The sequence below is a fragment of the Spermophilus citellus genome (assembly GCF_964194105.1).
Source record: "Spermophilus citellus genome assembly, chromosome: 1".
NCBI classification, from domain to species: domain Eukaryota; kingdom Metazoa; phylum Chordata; class Mammalia; order Rodentia; family Sciuridae; genus Spermophilus; species Spermophilus citellus.
The window spans coordinates 230,627,654-230,636,116 of record NC_138182.1 but is presented as its reverse complement, the minus strand read 5'-3'; positions in this window follow the sequence as shown (position 1 = coordinate 230,636,116).

Here is an 8,463-nt window from a genome sequence, read left to right as displayed (position 1 = left end):
ACGATCTTAAGACAAGTGGAGAAATGGGAAAGGTTGTAACAGAAGCTATTACCAACCCATTACCAAAGAGGGTGGCTGGAGCTTCTCCCAGTGGGAAACTCAGAGAAGCCTTTAAATGATACCATCTGAGGGGCACTGGAACTGGTATATTCATACACCTAGCCCTGAGAATTGCCAGTTTCATTCTAACCCTCAGGGATGGGGGTGGGTACTTCCATAGCACTTTTGGACTGCTGAGTGGAATTATTTTCAGGAAAATAATCTCCTGGTTTTAGGAAAATCACTCTGGTACACTTACAGGCAGTTGGAAGTCAGCCAGAGGAAAAGGAGGCAGTAAGGTTGGAGGGATGTCATCTGGCCACTGACAGTGTCCACTGCATTATTAACCCCCAACTCACTTTAGCCCTCCCAAAACTTCAACAGAGTGCATGAAAAATGGCTGGCTAGCATCATAATGAGCATCAGTAATTTGAACAACCCTGTTCAAGCTACTAGGAAGGTGATAGAATGTTTTCAACAGCTGGGTTGTCAGCCCTCTCAAAACTCCTGCTTCTTACAGTTCTGTCTCTCCCTCTTTTGCCTGTGGGTGAGTGGTGTGCCTGCCTCTGGCTGCACCATTCCTTCTCAGCAGCCAATTTTAGTCTGCTGGGAGCTGGAAAGCAGGTAGGTAATTGAGCTTGGAGTGGGGTGGGGGGTAAGGGGGACTGTGGTCAAAAAAGAAAACAGATGGTAAAATGGCCAGGAGTTCTCCTGTGAGCATCTGAAAAGACAATGCTTATCTGGCTCCTTGGAAGCCATTTCTGCCTCTTCCTTGAAATCTGGCAGAGCATTGTACTGTTGAAGAAATGACCCTGGAACAAGTTCAGGGATTCTTGTGACATGATGAAAGGGATTCATGCCTTTGCCTTCTTGATTGAGGCCCTGACAGGAGCAGCCATCACTTGCAGTCAATGCAGGGACACTTAAAGGAGTCAAAGATAGCTATGAAACAGAGACTGAAATTATTAATTAAATTTATTAATTTTAATTAATTATTATTATCAGTTATTACTTTTGATTAATTATTAATTTTTAATTAAAAAGCAAAGTGGAAAGTGAGCACTTAAATTATGAAGAGACATTTTAGAGACTCACAAGTGCTGTTTTAGTTAGCTTTCATTGCTCTGACCAAAGACCTGCAAAGAAAAATTTAGAGGAGGAAAATTTATTTAGGGCTCACAGTTTTAGAGGTCTCAGGCCATAGATGGCCAATTCCATTGCTTTTGGCCTGAGGTGAGACAGAATATCATGGTGGAAGGGCATGGTGGAGAAAAGCATCTCAGGATGCTTGTAGTTCTGTCTGGGCAACAAGGAAGCAGAGAGAGTTCCACTTGCCCAGGGATAAAATATAAACTCTAGAGGCACCTCCCCCCTGCCCCCACTTACTTTCTCCAGCTACACCTTCTTCCTAAGGTTACTGCCTATCAAACAGTGGGTTAATCCACTGATCAGGTTGCACTTCTCATGATATAATCATTTCACTTCTGAAAATTCTTGCATTGTCTCACACCTGAGCTTTTGGGGGACACCTTATACCTAAACCATGATAAGTGCCAACACTAAAAGCATGCAGTGCAACTATGAACTTCTGGGAAGTGACAGGAGCAAGATCCTCAGGTGGTATGAAAGGCACACCCTCAAGACTGCCATCCCTGAGAAAGGCTCCTGTGTCCATTGTACTGAGAAGTCCCTCTTCCTCTCAGGGGTGGCAGCCACAGCTTCAAGGCAGAGTCTTTGTGGCACTTTCCAATCTTGGTGATTCTTAAGAATCATTTGGAGCACTTGTCACAAAGATTCCAGATACCAGCTGCAGAATTCCTGACCCAGCAAATCAGAGAAAGACCTGAGGGTCTCTGTGCCTAAGGAGCACCCCACGTTATCCTTTTGACCTGATGCCTGAAGGAAACAATGAAACAAGGACCAAATCCTTCTTTTAAATTTTAATTGAATTTATTATTTTTATGTTGCTGGGGATTGAACCCAGGGCCTCATGCATGCTGGGCAAGTTTTCTACCACTGAGCTACACCCCTAGGCCTTTAAAAATTATTATTTTAAGACAGGGTCTTGGTAAGTTGCTGACTAAACCCAGCTGATACCTCCACATCCAGAATGAAATGAAGGAAATTATTCCTGACATAGCTTTGCCAAGGCCTATAACATTTTTGAGAGCCCAAGGAAGCTCTAGTTAAATCGGGTTTGTTTAAACTGAACCTCGGAACCTAGAACTGGGCTTCCACTTGGGTTTGCTCTAGAAGGAGGATTACCAGTTGAGTGGGCATTAATTACGGTGAGGGCAAAGGAGGCACAGTAGATTAGAGGCTTTACAAGGGCATAGTTAGAAACAAATTCTTCATTGGGAACTGCTTTGTTTTTAGTCAAAGTACTTTATTTTGAAACTTGTAAGGTGTTAAAGAGGTATGATATTTGAATGTTTCTCCCAAGGACTATGAGCATAAAATGGTTGACAGGGCTACACCAATGGCAGGGACCTCCTGAAACTCACGCTCCCTGGCCCCTGCCTGCTGATTGTCGTTCTCCAGTCCAGCCTCCCTCTGCCAACTCTTTAAAACTCAGATCACATCCAATCAGTACCCCCTTGAAGTCGCTCAAAGGATCACTGTTCCCATGACATAAAGTCCAAGCTGATGTGATTATGTCTAGATCCCTCTGTCCCGCCCCACCCTACATTTCCAGCTTGATCTCCCCACTCTGCTTTCCATGACATTTTGTTCTTGCAACACCAAGCTACTGGGGTTTTCTGAACATGATCCTACCTCTGATACTGCTCTGTGCTGTGCCTTTTGCACATTAATCTGTCTGGGGGGCCCAATTCATCATTCAACTGCCTTTTTGTTCAGCTCTTCCCATCTGCCTGGAAGAATACTTGTTTCTGTTTCCCCAAACCAGTGGAGTCTGAGTCATCTGTGCATTTGCCCAGTTCTGCCCCAGGATGGCACTGTTGTTTGGGCTCTCTCTCTCTCTCTCTCTCTCTCTCTCTCTCTCTCTCTCTCTCTCTCTCTCTCTCTCTCCCTTTGTTCCTTCCCTCTTCCTTCTTTCCTTCCTTCTTTTCTCTTTTTATTGTGATAGAAAATATGAAGCTTAAAGGTCTAGGTCAGTGGCATTGAGTATTCACATTGTTGTGCCACTATCTCCCTCATCCATCTCCAGGACTTTTTCCTTCTTTCCCAACTGAAACTCCATACCCTTTAAATAACAGTTCCCCATCATCCCCTCCTCCAGCCCTGATAGCAGTACTATTTTTGTCCCTGTGAATTTGACTATTCTGGTCATAGAAGTGAAATCATGAAATATTTGTCCTTTGTGTCTGATTTATTTTCCTCAGCAAACATTCTCAATGTTCATCCATATTGTAGCACGTCTCAGAATTTGATTCCTTTTTTTTGGGGGGGGTACTGGATATTGAACCCAGGGATGCTTAATCACTGAGCCACATACCCAGCCCTTTTGTATTTTACTTTGAGACATGGTCTTACCAGGTTGCTTAGGGCCTACGTTGCTAAAGCTGGCTTTGAACTCATGATCCTGTGCCTCAGCCTCCCAAGACACTGGGATTATATGTGTGCTCTACTGTGCTTGGCTCATTCTTTTTTAAGACTAAATAAATTCCATTGTGTGTGTATATATATATATATATATATATATATATATACATACATACCACATTTTGTTTATGCATTCACTTGTTGTTAGACATTTGGTTGTTTCCACATTTTAACTATTTTAAATAATGCTCTTATGAATATGCATATACAAATACCTGTTTGAGTTCCTGCTTTCAATATTTTTGATCATATGCCTAGGAGTGCAATTGCTACATTATACAGTAATTAGTTTCTCACTGTAGATTATTTAGTTATTTACTTACTTATTAAATTTATACCAGGGATTGAACACAGGGGCACTAAATCACTGAGCATATCCCCAGTTCTTTTATTTTTAAATTTGAGATAGGGTTTCTCTAAGTTGATGAGGTTGGCTTTGAACTTGCACTCCTTCTACCTCAGCCTCCCAAGCCCCTAGTATTATAGGTTTAGCACCTCTGTGCCCAGCTCTCATTATAATTTTGATTTGCCTTTCCCTAATGATTGGTGGTGTTGAGTCTTTCAAAGAACACTCATTTTATTGAGGTATAATTTATGTACAATAAACTGCATACATTTTAAGTTCAATGGATTTCAACAAATGTATAAACACACATGTAACCACCACCATAATCAAAATACATAACATTTCTATCATCCCTTGTTGAACTTTTGCTGTCAATTCTCCCATCTATTCCCAACTCCAGGCAACCTATAACCTGTTTTCTCTCACTATAGATTAGTTTGCATTTTCTAGGTTTCCATACAAGTGGAAAATACAACATATACTCTTTCATATTTGGTTTCTTTCTCTCAACATAATATATTGATTCATCCTTGTTGGTGGATATATCAGTACTTCGATCCTTGTTGTTGCTGAATAGTATTTCATAGTAGGGATGCATCACAGTTTTCTTGTCCTTTATCTACTGATAGACCTTTAGGTTGTTTACAGCTTTGGGCTTTTGTGAATAAAAGCTATTATAAATACTGTTGTATAAATCTCCATGTGGAATATGTTTTCATTTTTCTTGAGCAAATAACTAGGAATAGATATGTGTACTCATAAGTAGGTATATGGCTAAAACTGCCAAACTTTTTTCAAAGAGATTGTGTTATTTTATTCTCACAATAGCAACATAAGAGTTCTAGTTGCTTCGCATTCTTGTGGTATCCATCTTTCTGACTTCTGGCTGAGCTCAGAGGGCCTCTAGTGATGTGTCCTAAATTATGCCAATGACAAATACAAAGAGAAAGGATAGAGGGAGAAGAGAAATTTACAAAGTTTACAAAATTTGTAAAGTTTTTATGTATCTCAGAATACAGAGTGCTGTCAGTGGGCAACAATTGGCAATAATCCATCAAAGGCTAACATATGTCCCAAATTCATCTCTAAACCTTTAAAACCAATTCCCAGGTGTTAAATACAAGTCTAGGTTCATTGAACCATGACCTGATCCCTGAATGTTACAAAGTCTTACCTCTCATCTCCAATCAGAAAGAAATGCTCTATTTTTCCAGTTACTGCTTACCAATCAGTAGGACTAAATGTGGTTGAGTAAAGAATGTTATTGTCTAAGTAATTCCACATGCATATTAAAGCTCTTGAAAATTATAGTTAAAAGGTTATTTAAAAAAAATCAGGATAAGGCTACTGATAGCATCTGAGGCAGTACTATCTTAAGAAACAAAGTTAATTTATTAATATAAACAAAATAGCAATTGAAATTAAGTTAAATGGGAAAAAGAAACCAGTATCACCTCTGACATTTGTTTCATAGACCTTTCCCAAGGGTCATGTTGCAAGCATGACTATTCTGATTTTAAAAATCCAGAGATTTTAATCAGCACTAAAACACTAAAAATAATTCCCCCAAACATGTTGACACTGAAGGGTAAAAACTGCACTATTTTTCCAGGAATGGGTTGTCAGTACATCCGCACCCCGATGGAGGAAGTCAGATATTTAAGAGCAAATCTTCTATTAATGTGCTACTCTTCCTTGATAACACTTGAATTGTATTTTCTGCTTCTTCAAATAGTCCCCTGGAGTCAGTACTTACCTTTTCTTGTTTCACATGTGACAGTAAGGTGCATACTGACTGTACTAAGCCCAGGTCCAAAGTTTTTGAGATGCTTTCACAACCTTTCTGTTGATATTAAAAAAAAAAAAAATTTAAACAACTAAAATATCAGAAGCCATGGTTGTTTGTTTATAAAAATATAATACTTTGACACTAAGCCAAATATTGTTATTGTTATGCATTTCCAGTCATTATATATAGTAGATTTCATCAGTAACCTTAATTCTTTATCTCCCTATGTCCATGGATTTGCCACTTGAGTTTAAAATTCCTGTCACCAAAGAAGCAATGTCTATTTTGCATCCTTTTAAATCTGGGATGTCCTGTGTCTTGCTTTGGCCAATTGAATGTGTAGTGGGGACATGGTTGTTCCAATTGCACATCTCAAGGTGTTTCCTCTTATCTTTCTCTGCCATCTCTGCGAGAATGTGCTGGGATTGGCATGCTTGTAATTGAGAGATATGAGAAACTAAGGTAAGTCACCCCAGTCATCCCAGTTGAAGCTTTCCTAAATCAGCACATGGATCTCCAGATGTGCTAGCAGGACCATCTAGCTGACTACCCCATTCATCTAGCAATGAATGCTTGTTATATACCTCTGTGGTTTTGTGTGGCTTGTTACATAGCAATATCTTTCTGATGTCTATATGTCAAAAGGAGATTTTAAAACCCAAAAATAAAATGAAAAGGTAAAATGACCGATTTTTACTCTCCATTTTTCTCCAAAAGTAATTATGAGTTTTCAGATTATTTTAAAATTAAATTCAATGCCAGACTCAAAATGTTAGCTGTGGTTGTCTCTGAGGAGATGACAGGGGTGTGAGTAAAATTTTCACTGTATATCCCTTGTTCCTTCTGTTTTGTTTTGTTTGTCACCAGTATTGAATGCAGGGACACTCTATCACTGAGCTACAGCCCCAGCCCTTTTTATTTTTTATTTTTATTTTTAGACAGGGCCTCACTAAGTTGCTGAGGCTGGCTTTGGACTTGTGATCCTCCTGCTTCAGCCTCCCAAGTTACTGGAATTACAGGCATGCACCACCACGCTTGGTTCATCCTTTTGTTCTTTTGATATATGAACCATATGAGTGTTACCCATTCAGAAAAATACAATAACAATCCTACATATATTTAGTGCATTGACTTGTATCTCCAGAGGAGAGATCAAAGCAGGGAAAAAGAGACAATTATTTGTAAGACTAAATCTTTCAGTGGATACAGTTGGATATTTGGGGCCATATATTAATACTGCAATAACTTTACAGATAGAGAGGAATCTATAGATCAGTTCTTGTAAATTGTGGTTTTCCTCTTGTTTCCTCTTGTTGCTAGCAGAGATTTCTTAAACACCGAATCCTTGGTTCTCAAAGTTTAGGCTGCATAAAAATCATCCTTGGCTTCTTTAAAAAAAAGTAAATGGTCCAGTACTGTATCAGAGATTCTGATTTTAGGTCAGAGGTGGTGCTCAGAAATATGCATTATAACTAGCAACTCAAATGGACTCCACTTGTAGGAGAACTCAGAGTAATCACTGTGGAGTGGTTCTATCAACTTCTCAAACTGCCTTTGTTGTATAGAAACCATGAGACTGTGGGTGTTTGACTCTTTCTCACCAAGCAGAAGGCCATTTAATTTGGTAACTATAAGGAAAGGAACTGGGTGCAATGGGGCATGCCTGTAATCCCTGCAAATCAGGAGGCTGAGATAGGAGGATTGCAGGTTTGAAGACAGCCTCAGCAACATAATGAGGCCCTCAGCAATTTAGTGAGATCCTGTCTCAAAAAAAAAAAAAAAAAAAAAAAATTAAAACGGCTGGGTGCTGTGATGCATGCCTGTGACTTGGGAGGCTGAGGCAGAAGTATTATAAATTCAAACAAGCCAGCCTCAGCAACTTAGTGAGGTCCTAAGCAACTTAAGGAAACCCTGTCTCAATAAAAAAATAAATAAAATAAAAATAAAAAGGGCTGGGGATGTGGCTCAGTGGTTCAGTGCCCTGGATTCAATCCCTGGAGAGAGAAAGGGAGAGAGAGAGAGAGAGAGAGAGAGAGAGAGAGAGAGAGAGAGAGAGAGAGATGGCTGGGGATGTAGTTCAGGGTAAAGTACCCCTGGGTTAAATCTCCAGTACCTAAAAAAAGAAAGAAAAAAAAAAAAGGAGTAAGTGACATTCAGAACCCAAAAACATGGGTCAAAGAATGCAGAAGATCAGTATATTTTAAAAAGAACTTGTGGAAGAATTAATCAGATTTTTCAAACACTATGATAGAATGCTATTTACACACATAAACTAATTTTAAGATGTGGTGGAGGCTCACATCTGTAATTCCAGCTACTCTGGAAGCTGAGGTGGGAGGATCATGAGTTTGAGGCCAACCTGGAAAACTTACAGAGAACCTATCTAAAAAAAAAAAAAAAAAAAAAGGTCTGGGGGTGTAGCTCAGTGTTAGCGTACCCTTGGATTCCATCCTCAGCAACACATACACATACAAATGTACTAACATAATTATGCAATGAAATCAGTCAAAATAAAGTTTTTATTTTGATTTGAGAAAATAATATTTACTGCTTGATGAGGAAAGAAGAATTCCAGAAGAAAATAAATGAGTAGTCCTTTGGCATAAGTATGAAATTTATCAAAGTAAAACAGTCAAGTTCTGGTTACGTATGTTGACTGAAAACTGTTCTCTGAATATTCTGGTAGCTGTTGGGGACAAATAGAGACATTTCTGGCTTCAGGGTC